The sequence below is a fragment of the Gobio gobio genome, assembly GCF_949357685.1.
Source record: "Gobio gobio genome assembly, chromosome: 25".
Lineage (NCBI taxonomy): Eukaryota > Metazoa > Chordata > Actinopteri > Cypriniformes > Gobionidae > Gobio > Gobio gobio.
This window is the reverse complement of record NC_137121.1, coordinates 25,721,150-25,737,264: the sequence shown is the minus strand read 5'-3', so window position 1 is coordinate 25,737,264 and position 16,115 is coordinate 25,721,150.

Here is a 16,115-nt window from a genome sequence, read left to right as displayed (position 1 = left end):
AGCCTAGTATATTGAAACTGGTCATAATAGAGTCATTGGCTCATGCCGATTCAATTGCAACCTATGAAGTCATTTTCGGTCATGATAATTTCCCCGCCATTTTTAATTTTCCAAAAAACCTACTTTTGCGAACTCGTCCTAGACGGTTTGTCCGATTTGCACAGAAATTGAACCATATCATCTTCAGACCATGCTGACAAAAAATCTTGCAAATCAAGTTGATTTGTCAAATCGTTTTCGATAAACGCGCACACAAATTTTGCGTAGCGGTTGCAAAAACACTCATAAGCCTATATCTCCACAACGCTTTATCGTATTCAAACCAATCTTGGTATATGTCATCACAAGCATGACCTGAAGCAACATGCAGCGTTTCGGCGCAGCGCCACCTACTGGTCCGGAGATACAAAAAATGGCTATTTTTGCTTATAACTTTTGAACTGTTTGTCCAAAAATCATGTCTTCCGCGCCATGCTTTGAAGGTACTCAAAACGTTTTGGGGCAGTGCCACCTTGTGGTCAGAGGTTATAACAAAATTTACAAACATGCTAATAACTTTTGATTAAATTAGCCTAGTTTAATGAAACTGGTCATAATACAGTCATTGGCTCATGCCGAGAACAGAGATACTAATTTTTCCATATTTGGTCAAACATCCTGTCCTCAATGTTCTTATTTGATCAAAACCTACTTTTTCAAACTCATCCTAGACCGTTTGTCCAATTTCCACCAAAATCGAATCGTATCATCTTCAGACTGTGTCAACAAAAAGTTAGGGATTTTGCATCAATAGATGAAACCGTTTTTGTAAACCGCAGCGACGAAGTTGAGCCATTATGCCAAAATTACTCTTGAGGCTGTATCTCTGCAATGCTTTGACATATTGGCATCAAACTTTGCATGTGTCATTGTTCCCTTATTCTGACCACACCACATCAATTTCGTATCTGTGCCAGCTATTGGTCAAAAGTGATAAACCATTAACTTACATTATCAGTGACTCAATATATGATATTTCAGCCATTTTGCCTAATCTTCTTAAACTGTATAATTGTTAATTGTTGCAGTTGGTCTGACACTCTCAGACTACAATGCATTTTCAGCCTTTTGCTTAAAATCATCTTAAAACGTGATTAATTGCTCATTGCTCCAGTTGATCTGACACTGCCAGCCATTTTGGCATGTCTTGTCTTCTTCTTTGCGCTTGGCCCCGGTATTGCTGCTTGCAGCTATATTTAGGGGCCAAGCACCGAAGGTGCGAAGGCACCTATTGAAACCGTTCCCGTTCCTATTATTATTATTATTCATCTTCTTCTTCTTCCGCCACGAAGTCTATGGCAGCCCATAGAACCGTATGGTAAAAAGTTATGAAATTTGGCACACTAATAGAGGACAGTCTGAAATGTCACCATAGCAAATTTTGAGTCTCTAACTCAATCCCTCTAGCGCCACCATCAGTCCAAAATTAGACTCATGTTTATGCTAATAACTTTTGAACCATAAGGGCTAGAAACGAAATTCTTTTTTCCTCTGATTCCTTGGCTCAAGACATTTCGATTGCACCCTATGACGTCATTTTCCGTCATAATAATTTTCCCGCCATTTTTAATTAACCGAAAAACCTACTTTTGCGAACTCGTCCTAGACGGTTCATCCGATTTGCACGAAAATTGAACCAGATCATCTTCAGACCATGCTGACAAAAAATCTTGCAAATCAAGTTGATTCGTCAAATCATTTGCGATAAACGCGCAAACAAATTTTATGTAGCGGTTGCAAAAGCACTCTTAAGGCAATATCTCCGCAACGCTTTATCGTATTCAAACCAAACTTGGTACATGTCATCACAAGCATGACTTGAGGCAACATGCAGTGTTTCGGCGCAGCGCCACCTACTGGTCCGGAGATACAAAAAATGGCTGTTTTTGCTTATAACTTTTGAACCGTTTGTCCAAAAATCATAAAAGTGGTCTCGTTAGATTCAGGACGACATGCCGAGTCGTCTGATATTCAATTTTACCATATCGCCCATTTTGGCTGTCGGCCATTTTGAATTATGTGCTAAAATGCTATATTTTACAAATGCATTAGTGTATTGTTACTAAACTCGGTATGTGACTTCCACTCCATGCCCTGAAGGTACTCAAAAAGTTTTGGGGCAGTGCCACCTTGTGGTCAAAAGTTATAACAAACTTGACAAAAATGCTAATAACTTTTGATTTAATTAGCTTAGTATAATGAAACTGGTCATAATACATTCATTGGCTCATGCCGATTCAATTGCATCCTATGACGTCATTTTCGGTTATGATAATTTCCCCGCCATATTTAATTTTCCAAAAAACCTACTTTTGCGAACTCGTCCTAGACGGTTTGTCCGATTTGCACGAAAATTGAACCAGATCATCTTCAGACCATGCTGACAAAAAATCTTGCAAATCAAGTTGATTCGTCAAATCGTTTTTGATAAACGTGCACACAAATTTTACGTAGCGGTTGCAAAAACACTCATAAGGCTATATCTCTACAATGCTTTATCGTATTCAATCCAAACTTGGTACATGTCATCACAAGCATGACTTGAGGCAACATGCAGTGTTTCGGCGCAGCGCCACCTACTGGTCCGGAGATACAAAAAATGGCTGTTTTTGCTTATAACTTTTGAACTGTTTGTCCAAAAATCATGTCTTCCGCACCATGCTTTGAAGGTACTCAAAACGTTTTGGGGCAGTGCCACCTTGTGGTCAGAGGTTTTAACAAAATTTACAAACATGCTAATAACTTTTGATTAAATTAGCCTAGTTTAATGATACTGGTCATAATACAGTCATTGGCTCATGCCGATAACAGAGATACTAATTTTTCCATATTTGGTCAAACATCCTGTCCTCAATGTTCTTATTTGATCAAAACCTACTTTTTCAAACTCATCCTAGACCGTTTGTCCAATTTCCACCAAAATCGAATCGTATCATCTTCAGACTGTGTCAACAAAAAGTTAGGGATTTTGCATCAATAGATGAAACCGTTTTTGTAAACCGCAGCGACGAAGTTGAGCCATTATGCCAAAATTACTCTTGAGGCTGTATCTCTGCAATGCTTTGACATATTGGCATCAAACTTTGCATGTGTCATTGTTCCCTTATTCTGACCACACCACATCAATTTCGTATCTGTGCCACCTATTGGTCAAAAGTGATAAACCATTAACTTACATTATCAGTGACTCAATATATGATATTTCAGCCATTTTGCCTAATCTTCTTAAACTGTATAATTGTTAATTGTTGCAGTTGGTCTGACACTCTCAGACTACAATGCATTTTCAGCCTTTGGCTTAAAATCATCTTAAAACGTGATTAATTGCTCATTGCTCCAGTTGATCTGACACTGCCAGCCATTTTGGCATGTCTTGTCTTCTTCTTTGCGCTTGGCCCCGGTATTGCTGCTTGCAGCTATATTTATTATTAGGGGCCAAGCACCGAAGGTGCGAAGGCACCTATTGAAACCGTTCCCGTTCTTATTATTAGGGGCCAAGCACCGAAGGTGCGAAGGCACCTATTGAAACCGTTCCCGTTCCTATTATTATTATTATTCATCTTCTTCTTCTTCCGCCACGAAGTCTATGGCAGCCCATAGAACCGTATGGTAAAAAGTTATGAAATTTGGCACACTAATAGAGGACAGTCTGAAATGTCACCATAGCAAATTTTGAGTCTCTAACTCAATCCCTCTAGCGCCACCATCAGTCCAAAATTAGACTCATGTTTATGCTAATAACTTTTGAACCATAAGGGCTAGAAACGAAATTCTTTTTCCCTCTGATTCCTTGGCTCAAGACAATTCGATTGCACCCTATGACGTCATTTTCCGTCATAATAATTTTCCCGCCATTTTTAATTAACCGAAAAACCTACTTTTGCGAACTCGTCCTAGACGGTTCATCCGATTTGCACGAAAATTGAACCAGATCATCTTCAGACCATGCTGACAAAAAATCTTGCAAATCAAGTTGATTCGTCAAATCATTTGCGATAAACGCGCAAACAAATTTTACGTAGCGGTTGCAAAAGCACTCTTAAGGCAATATCTCCGCAACGCTTTATCGTATTCAAACCAAACTTGGTACATATCATCACAAGCATGACTTGAGGCAACATGCAGTGTCTCGGCGTAGCGCCACCTGCTGGTCCGGAGATACAAAAAATGGCTGTTTTTGCTTATAACTTTTGAACCGTTTGTCCAAAAATCATAAAAGTGGTCTCGTTAGATTCAGGACGGCATGCCAAGTCGTCTGATATTCAATTTTACCATATCAGCCATTTTGGCTGTCGGCCATTTTGAATTATGTGCTAAAATGCTATATTTTACAAATGCATTAGTGTATTGTTACTAAACTCGGTATGTGACTTCCACTCCATGCCCTGAAGGTACTCAAAAAGTTTTGGGGCAGTGCCACCTTGTGGTCAAAAGTTATAACAAACTTGACAAAAATGCTAATAACTTTTGATTTAATTAGCTTGGTATAATGAAACTGGTCATAATACATTCATTGGCTCATGCCGATTCAATTGCATCCTATGACGTCATTTTCGGTCATGATAATTTCCCCGCCATATTTAATTTTCCAAAAAACCTACTTTTGCGAACTCGTCCTAGACGGTTTGTCCGATTTGCACGAAAATTGAACCAGATCATCTTCAGACCATGCTGACAAAAAATCTTGCAAATCAAGTTGATTCGTCAAATCGTTTTTGATAAACGTGCACACAAATTTTACGTAGCGGTTGCAAAAACACTCATAAGGCTATATCTCCACAATGCTTTATCGTGTTCAATCCAAACTTGGTACATGTCATCACAAGCATGACTTGAGGCAACTTGCAGCGTTTCGGCGCAGCGCCACCTACTGGTCCGGAGATACAAAAAATGGCTATTTTTGCTTATAACTTTTGAACTGTTTGTCCAAAAATCATAAAAGTTGTCTCGTTAGATTCAGGACGGTATTCAGAGTTGTCTGATATTCAATTTTACCATATCGGCCATTTTGGCTCTCGGCCATTTTGAATTATGTGCTAAAATACTATATTTTACAAACGCATTAGTCTATCGTTACGAAACTTGGTATGGGTCTTCCGCACCATGCTTTGAAGGTACTCAAAAAGTTTTGGGGCAGTGCCACCTTGTGGTCAGAGGTTATAACAAAATTTACAAACATGCTAATAACTTTTGATTAAATTAGCCTAGTTTAATGAAACTGGTCATAATACATTTATTGGCTCATGCCGAGAACATAGATACTAATTTTGCCATATTTGGTCAAACATCCTGTCCTCAATGTTCTTATTTGATCAAAACCTACTTTTTCAAACTCATCCTAGACCGTTTGTCCAATTTCCACCAAAATCGAATCGTATCATCTTCAGACTATGTCAACAAAAAGTTAGGGATTTTGCATCAATAGATGAAACCGTTTTTGTAAACCGCAGTGACGAAGTTGAGCCATGATGCCAAAATGACTCTTGAGGCTGTATCTCTGCAATGCTTTGACATATTGGCATCAAACTTTGCATGTGTCATTGTTCCCTTATTCTGACTACACCACATCAATTTCGTAACTGTGCCACCTATTGGTCAAAAGTGATAAACCATTAACTTATATTATCAGTGACTCTATATATGATATTTCAGCCATTTTGCCTAATCTTCTTAAACTGTATAATTGTTAATTGTTGCAGTTGGTCTGACACTCTTAGACTACAATGCATTTTTCAGCCTTTTGCCTAAAATCATCTTAAAACGTGATTAATTGCTCATTGCTCCAGTTGATCTGACACTGCCAGCCATTTTGGCATGTCTTGTCTTCTTCTTTGCGCTTGGCCCCGGTATTGCTGCTTGCAGCTATATTTATTATTCATCTTCTTCTTCTTCTTCTTCCGCCACGAAGTCTATGGCAGCCCATAGAACCGTATGGTAAAAAGTTGTGAAATTTGGCACACTAATAGAGGACAGTCTGAAATGTCACCGTAGCAAATTTGGAGTCTCAAACTCAATCCCTCTAGCGCCACCATCAGTCCAAAATTTGACTCATGTTTATGCTAATAACTTTTGAACCATAAGGGCTAGAAACAAAATTCTTTTTTCCTCTGATTCCTTGGCTTAAGACAATTCGATTGCACCCTATGACGTCATTTTCCGCCATGATAATTTTCCCGCCATTTTTAATTAACCAAAAAACCTACTTTTACGAACTCGTCCTAGACGGTTCATCCGATTTGCATGAAAATTGAACCAGATCATCTTCAGACCATGCTGACAAAAAATCTTGCAAATCAAGTTGATTCGTCAAATCATTTGCGATAAACGCGCAAACAAATTTTACGTAGCGGTTGCAAAAACACTCTTAAGGCAATATCTCCGCAACGCTTTATCTTGTTCAAACCAAACTTGGTACATCTCATCACAAGCATGACTTGAGGCAACATACAGCGTTTCGGCGCAGCGCCACCTACTGGTCCGGAGATACAAAAAATGGCTATTTTTGCTTATAACTTTTGAACTGTTTGTCCAAAAATCATAAAAGTTGTCTCGTTAGATTCAGGACGGTATTCAGAGTTGTCTGATATTCAATTTTTCCATATCGGCCATTTTGGCTGTCGGCCATTTTGAATTATGTGCTAAAATGCTATATTTTACAAATGCATTAGTGTATTGTTACTAAACTCGGTATGTGACTTCCACTCCATGCCCTGAAGGTACTCAAAAAGTTTTGGGGCAGTGCCACCTTGTGGTCAAAAGTTATAACAAACTTGACAAAAATGCTAATAACTTTTGATTTAATTAGCTTAGTATAATGAAACTGGTCATAATACATTCATTGGCTCATGCCGATTCAATTGCATCCTATGACGTCATTTTCGGTCATGATAATTTCCCCGCCATATTTAATTTTCCAAAAAACCTACTTTTGCGAACTCGTCCTAGACGGTTTGTCCGATTTGCACGAAAATTGAACCAGATCATCTTCAGACCATGCTGACAAAAAGTCTTGCAAATCAAGTTGATTCGTCAAATCGTTTTTGATAAACGTGCACACAAATTTTACGTAGCGGTTGCAAAAACACTCATAAGGCTATATCTCCACAACGCTTTATCGTGTTCAATCCAAACTTGGTACATGTCATCACAAGCATGACTTGAGGCAACTTGCAGCGTTTCTGCGCAGCGCCACCTACTGGTCCGGAGATACAAAAAATGGCTATTTTTGCTTATAACTTTTGAACTGTTTGTCCAAAAATCATAAAAGTTGTCTCGTTAGATTCAGGACGGTATTCAGAGTTGTCTGATATTCAATTTTACCATATCGGCCATTTTGGCTCTCGGCCATTTTGAATTATGTGCTAAAATACTATATTTTACAAACGCATTAGTCAATCGTTACGAAACTTGGTATGGGTCTTCCGCACCATGCTTTGAAGGTACTCAAAAAGTTTTGGGGCAGTGCCACCTTGTGGTCAGAGGTTATAACAAAATTTACAAACATGCTAATAACTTTTGATTAAATTAGCCTAGTTTAATGAAACTGGTCATAATACATTTATTGGCTCATGCCGAGAACATAGATACTAATTTTGCCATATTTGGTCAAACATCCTGTCCTCAATGTTCTTATTTGATCAAAACCTACTTTTTCAAACTCATCCTAGACTGTTTGGCCAATTTCCACCAAAATCGAATCGTATCATCTTCAGACTATGTCAACAAAAAGTTAGGGATTTTGCATCAATAGATGAAACCGTTTTTGTAAACCGCAGTGACGAAGTTGAGCCATGATACCAAAATGACTCTTGAGGCTGTATCTCTGCAATGCTTTGACATATTGGCATCAAACTTTGCATGTGTCATTGTTCCCTTATTCTGACTACACCACATCAATTTCGTAACTGTGCCACCTATTGGTCAAAAGTGATAAACCATTAACTTATATTATCAGTGACTCTATAAATGATATTTCAGCCATTTTGCCTAATCTTCTTAAACTGTATAATTGTTAATTGTTGCAGTTGGTCTGACACTCTCAGACTACAATGCATTTTTCAGCCTTTTGCCTAAAATCATCTTAAAACGTGATTAATTGCTCATTGCTCCAGTTGATCTGACACTGCCAGCCATTTTGGCATGTCTTGTCTTCTTCTTTGCGCTTGGCCCCGGTATTGCTGCTTGCAGCTATATTTCATCTTCTTCTTCTTCTTCTTCCGCCACGAAGTCAATGGCAGCCCATAGAACCGTATGGTAAAAAGTTGTGAAATTTGGCACACTAATAGAGGATAGTCTGAAATGTCACCGTAGCAAATTTGGAGTCTCAAACTCAATCCCTCTAGCGCCACCATCAGTCCAAAATTTGACTCATGTTTATGCTAATAACTTTTGAACCATAAGGGCTAGAAACAAAATTCTTTTTTCCTCTGATTCCTTGGCTCAAGACGATTCCATTGCACCCTATGACGTCATTTTCCGTCATAAAAAATTTCCCGCCATTTTGAATTTTCCGAAAAACCTACTTTTACGAACTCGTCCTAGACGGTTCATCCGATTTGCACGAAAATTGAACCAGATCATCTTCAGACCATGCTGACAAAAAATCTTGCAAATCAAGTTGATTCGTCAAATCATTTGCGATAAACGCGCAAACAAATTTTACGTAGCGGTTGCAAAAACACTCTTAAGGCAATATCTCCGCAACGCTTTATCGTATTCAAACCAAACTTGGTACATGTCATCACAAGCATGACTTGAGGCAACATACAGCGTTTCGGCGCAGCGCCACCTACTGGTCCGGAGATACGAAAAATTGCAATTTTTGCTTATAACTTCTGAACTGTTTGTCCAAAAATCATAAAAGTGGTCTCGTTACATTTAGGACGGCATGCCGAGTCGTCTGATATTCAATTTTACCATATCGGCCATTTTGGCTGTCGGCCATTTTGAATTTTGTCAAAAAATGCTATATTTTACAAATGCATTAGTATATTGTTACTAAACTCGGTATGTGACTTCCTTGCTATGCCCTGAAGGTACTCAAAAAGTTTTAGGGCAGTGCCACCTTGTGGTCAAAAGATATAACAAACTTGACAAAAATGCTAATAACTTTTGATTAAATTAGCCTAGTATATTGAAACTGGTCATAATAGAGTCATTGGCTAATGCCGATTCAATTGCAACCTATGATGTCATTTTCGGTCATGATAATTTCCCCGCCATTTTTAATTTTCCAAAAAACCTACTTTTACGAACTCGTCCTAGACGGTTTGTTCGATTTGCACGAAAATTTAACCAGATCATCTTCAGACCATGCTGACAAAAAATCTTGCAAATCAAGTTGATTTGTCAAATCGTTTTCGATAAACGCGCACACAAATTTTGCGTAGCGGTTGCAAAAACACTCATAAGCCTATATCTCCACAACGCTTTATCGTATTCAAACCAATCTTGGTATATGTCATCACAGGCATGACCTGAAGCAACATGCAGCGTTTCGGCGCAGCGCCACCTACTGGTCCGGAGATACAAAAAATGGCTATTTTTGCTTATAACTTTTGAACTGTTTGTCCAAAAATCATGTCTTCCGCACCATGCTTTGAAGGTACTCAAAACGTTTTGGGGCAGTGCCACCTTGTGGTTAGAGGTTATAACAAAATTTACAAACATGCTAATAACTTTTGATTAAATTAGCCTAGTTTAATGAAACTGGTCATAATACAGTCATTGGCTCATGCCGAGAACAGAGATACTAATTTTTCCATATTTGGTCAAACATCCTGTCCTCAATGTTCTTATTTGATCAAAACCTACTTTTTCAAACTCATCCTAGACCGTTTGTCCAATTTCAACCAAAATCGAATCGTATCATCTTCAGACTGTGTCAACAAAAAGTTAGGGATTTTGCATCAATAGATGAAACCGTTTTTGTAAACCGCAGCGACGAAGTTGAGCCATTATGCCAAAATTACTCTTGAGGCTGTATCTCTGCAATGCTTTGACATATTGGCATCAAACTTTGCATGTGTCATTGTTCCCTTATTCTGACCACACCACGTCAATTTCGTATCTGTGCCACCTATTGGTCAAAAGTGATAAACCATTAACTTACATTATCAGTGACTCAATATATGATATTTCAGCCATTTTGCCTAATCTTCTTAAACTGTATAATTGTTAATTGTTGCAGTTGGTCTGACACTCTCAGACTACAATGCATTTTCGGCCTTTTGCTTAAAATCATCTTAAAACGTGATTAATTGCTCATTGCTCCAGTTGATCTGACACTGCCAGCCATTTTGGCATGTATTGTCTTCTTCTTTGCGCTTGGCCCCGGTATTGCTGCTTGCAGCTATATTTATTATTCATCTTCTTCTTCTTCTTCTTCTTCCGCCACGAAGTCTATGGCAGCCCATAGAACCGTATGATAAAAAGTTGTGAAATTTGGCACACTAATAGAGGACAGTCTGAAATGTCACCGTAGCAAATTTGGAGTCTCAAACTCAATCCCTCTAGCGCCACCATCAGTCCAAAATTTGACTCATGTTTATGCTAATAACTTTTGAACCATAAGGGCTAGAAACGAAATTCTTTTTTCCTCTGATTCCTTGGCTCAAGACGAATCGATTGCACCCTATGACGTCATTTTCCGTCATAAATATTTTCCCGCCATTTTTAATTTTCCGAAAAACCTACTTTTGCGAACTCGTCCTAGACGGTTCATCCGATTTGCACGAAAATTGAACCAGATCATCTTCAGACCATGCTGACAAAAAATCTTGCAAATCAAGTTGATTCGTCAAATCATTTGCGATAAACGCGCAAACAAATTTTACGTAGCGGTTGCAAAAGCACTCTTAAGGCAATATCTCCACAACGCTTTATCGTATTCAAACCAAACTTGGTACTTGTCATCACAAGCATGACTTGAGGCAACATGCAGTGTTTCGGCGCAGCGCCACCTACTGGTCCGGAGATACAAAAAATGGCTGTTTTTGCTTATAACTTTTGAACCGTTTGTCCAAAAATCATAAAAGTGGTCTCGTTACATTCAGGACGGCATGCCGAGTCGTCTGATATTCAATTTTACCATATCAGTCATTTTGGCTGTCGGCCATTTTGAATTATGTGCTAAAATGCTATATTTTACAAATGCATTAGTGTATTGTTACTAAACTTGGTATGTGACTTCCACTCCATGCCCTGAAGGTACTCAAAAAGTTTTGGAGCAGTGCCACCTTGTGGTCAAAAGTTATAACAAACTTGAAAAAAATGCTAATAACTTTTGATTTAATTAGCTTAGTATAATGAAACTGGTCATAATACATTCATTGGCTCATGCCGATTCAATTGCACCCTATGACGTCATTTTCGGTCATGACAATTTCCCCGCCATATTTAATTTTCCAAAAAACCTACTTTTGCGAACTCGTCCTAGACGGTTTGTCCGATTTGCACGAAAATTGAACCAGATCATCTTCAGACCATGCTGACAAAAAATCTTGCAAATCAAGTTGATTCGTCAAATCGTTTTTGATAGATGTGCACACAAATTTTACGTAGCGGTTGCAAAAACACTCATAAGGCTATATCTCCGCAACGCTTTATCGTGTTCAATCCAAACTTGGTATATGTCATCACAAGCATGACTTGAGGCAACATGCAGTGTTTCGGCGCAGCGCCACCTACTGGTCCGGAGATATGAAAAATTGCTATTTTTGCTTATAACTTTTGAACCGTTTGTCTAAAAATCATAAAAGTTGTCTCGTTAGATTCAGGACGGTATTCAGAGTTGTCTGATATTCAATTTTACCATATCAGCCATTTTGGCTCTCGGCCATTTTGAATTATGTGCTAAAATACTATATTTTACAAACACATTAGTCTATCGTTACGAAACTTGGTATGGGTCTTCCGCACCATGCTTTGAAGGAACTCAAAAAGTTTTGGGGTAGTGCCACCTTGTGGTCAAAGGTTATAACAAAATTTACAAAAATGCTAATAACTTTTGATTAAATTAGCCTAGTTTAATGAAACGGGTCAAAATACATTTATTGGCTCATGCCAAGAATATAGATACTAATTTTGCCATATTTGGTCAAACATACTGTCCTCAATGTTCTTATTTGATCAAAATCTACTTTTTCAAACTCATCCTAGACCGTTTGTCCAATTTCCACCAAAATCGAATCGTATCATCTTCAGACAGTGTCAACAAAAAGTTAGGGATTTTGCATCAATAGATGAAACCGTTTTTGTAAACCGCAGCGACGAAGTTGAGGCATGATGCCAAAGTGACTCTTGAGGCTGTATCTCTGCAATGCTTTGACATATTGGCATCAAACTTTGCATGTGTCATTGTTCGCTTATTCTGACCACACCACATCAATTTCGTATCTGTGCCACCTATTGGTCAAAAGTGATAAACCATTAACTTATATTATCAGTGAATCTTTATATAATATATCAGCCATTTTGCCTAAAATCATCTTAAAACGTGATTAATTGCTTATTGCTCCAGTTGATCTGACACTGCCAGCCATTTTGGCATGTCTTGTCTTCTTCTTTGCGCTTGGCCCCGGTATTGCTGCTTGCAGCTATATTTGTTGTTGAATTGGTTTTGCACCAAAACCGCTCTCTTAGATTGGTTTACCTCTCATGAATAATGTGTGACTATAATGACATGTAAGCACACTCAGCACTAGTCTCTTTTGACGTTCCTTCAAATGTAGTTTTTAAACCTTAGGAACACATTGGCCAAACATTGCAGACTTATGCAAAACATTGTATAGTATGATTGTTTAAAAAAAAATGTTTGCAATACCTATAGGCCTATCTATTAAAGGTGCTGTATGTAAATGTTTTGACTGTACTAAAGCATAAACACACCATAATATGTTGCAGATATTTAGGAAACATGCTACGTTCACATTTTGTCTCTGACAAACAATGCTACAGCCAGTTATTTTACTTTGAAATGCGCGTTCCATGTCGGGACTTTTTGTTTTGGTCTGTGTGATACCGCCCACTGCCAATTTACCCAATAGTATTTCAACACACCGATTTGTCAGTTGGCAAAAAACACAGCGTACTGTTGCCATGGAAGCCAGGAAAAAAAAGCTAAAAAGCCTTGGCATCTATTAATGGGTGCATATAAAAATGCGGTTAAATCAAACTTTTAAAAAAAATTGTCAATTGCGTTGCTCCTATTATGTGTCCTCAATCTGGCAACCTGCGTGAGCATTGAGTCTGAGGTGGCGAGAGAAATGTTTTTTATTTGGACCGCAGTACCCATTAAAACCACAAGCTGTCAATATTACATACCGCAAAAATGGGTTTAAAGTCCCCATGAAATCAGAACTTTTTGGGCTTTTAGTATGAATATGAGTCTTCCTGCAGGGCTCAACATAAAAAAAAATTCCCACTGGCCCCTGGGGCCAGTAGATCAGAGTTTTGCTGGCCCCTTCTATATTTTTATTGGCCCTGAAAGAAATATAGGGAAAACTTTTCCATTAAGCTGTATGTATTGTATACATTAGGATTAATCAATACAGCAAATGGATTACATGAATTAAGAGCTAGAGAGTCCCTGGAGACATGCAAAAATAACCAAATTGTCATTGTTACTATGATTTTTTTTATTGCAGTATATATATATATATATTTGTCCAACCAACAGTCATATCCAATTATATGCAAGTTATTGTTATATATGACAAAGAAAAGCATCAGAAAAATAAATATAAAAATGTATAGAAACTATTTAATTTCTGCAACACAGCCCTCCCACAGCTCTCTATAAATAACATAGAGAAAACTAAAAATAAACAATATATATATATATATGTAAAAAACAAAAGATAAACAATTAAAGGTGAACTATGTAAGATTTTTGCAGTAAAATATCCAGAAACCACTAGGCCAGTGTTATATATTTTGTTCAGTTGAGTACTTCGTATATCCCAAATGTTTTCAACTATTTGTAAATCATGAGAAAATTGCTATTTTAACCGAGGAACCGGGACGTGTGAGCCATGCGTGTGAGGGAGTCGCCTGTCGATTGCGTCATATCTGCGTCACCCTCGGTCTCCGGTTTTATTCAGTGAAACACTTTACTCTCACTGCAGTGTGAACAAGTGTCATAGCAGCCGCCGAGCGAACGTCATAACTTCCTTTTCAACACACTCAGATATATCTAATATGATAAACAGAGCTGCGTTACCTCAAACTCATGACTGGAAAAGAGGAAGTTGCGCAGACGACCGTGTCATAATAAAAGTCCCGCCAGCGACTATGCCATAATAACAGTCCCGCTCTTCAATCGCTCCTGCGGCCTTGCTCAGCTCCACAACACTCGCTCCTGCTCTGCTTCACTACAGTAATGTTAATAATCGCATCCATGAACATGACTATCCTGACTGTTTTCCACCGGCTGTGAGGTGAAGACCACAGGTCCCGAGATTCTGCGCTCAAACGTGCCGTCATCAAACTACGCCTTTGTTTTGAACAGGCGACCTCTAGTGGACAGAAAAGTTACATAGTGTAGCTTTAACAAAGATACACATTATATAAGATATGTTTGGCTTCATTTAGCTGTAGTCACGTGACATAGGTGTTTTGAATCCCGCTTCGGATCGTTCGTCTCGAAACATCTGCGCTTCGGATCGCGCAAAGCTTCGGAACTACAGTTTTGCGTCAGCCATCCCTGATGTGCACATGAAACCGAAAGTATAATTTACTCGTCTCGGTCTGTTTCGGAGCGCGTGCAAATTCACTCATGACACAAGTCAAGCACTCACACTTTGGATCTATCATTTATTAGCAAAGTTACGGTGATATATTAGCTAGCTAGTTGAGTAACTTACCTTCGACATGCTAACTGTTAACGTTACATCGGTCTTCGCCATTCTTCTTGAGAAGAGCGACCGTTCTCTCGGCAGTAAAGGGGAGCTCACTCTTCACGATATTGTAAGCAGTGTTTATTAACTTCACCATACGCTGGATTGTGTCATTGTTGGCTCGTTGTTTTGCCTTTGCGGATGGCCAATCACTGGCCCGCCCCGGGCCATCGGGCCATTGCTTATGTCGAGCCCTGCTTACTGTTATCTATAAGCTAGTGTGCTCCAAAACAATGACAAAAATCACATTTAGAAGATATAAGCATTCAAAACTTACAGTCTCTCACTTTCACCAATATGGATCAATGATTTTGATGACTTCATTCTGCACTTCAGCTTCTCATCACATTTTCTGTCCAATCAAGCACTCTCTAGAATCTGAAGCATCACGGCCCCTACATTATAAATAGACGCTGAAGCTGTGGCTGAAATCGGTCACTTTTCACACATTTACTATTTTCTACATGGTGAATGGCACATAGTGCACTATATAGGGAATGGAAATTATTCAGTAAATATGCTGTTCATTGGGGCGAATGAAGTCTGGTTTCACGTTAGTGTCATGTGAACCACCGCAGTGCGCACACAGTCTACTTGATATAGCACAGAGCGGATCACATGTGCGATATGGAGGAGATTATGATGATAAACGGTTAGAGATTAGGAGGAAACTGTGGCTTTACAGACTGGCTGAGCTGTGATTTAAACAAAATGCTATTGGCTGATTAAAAAAGGGGAGGAACTGTTCCATATGTCCCGGCCTGTCTTCACTGTAAAATCCAACAGTTGTCCTTACTAAGACTTTTTAGTAAACTTATACCTAATGTCCAATAATTTGTTGAATTTACTTAAAACAATGAAGTAATCTGAACTATTTGCATGCTATGCCTTCGTTACTTAGAAAACCCAAGTCAAAATGACTGGTTAGAGTACCATTTTGCCAAAGCAAAAAAAAACTAAACAAGCAGACAGTCAAAGTGTTTTTGAGGCGGGCCAATTTTTTATAGACTTTTCACTCATTTCCTCCACTTCCTCTCACCCACAGTTGGCCTTTAAGGGTTCAGTGTTATTTTACTATTATTGAGATAAAATTATAAAATTATAGTTTATATTTTTAATTCTTTTTTATTTCAATATTTTTAGTTATTTCAGTACATCAGTTTTAACTAAATGAAAATG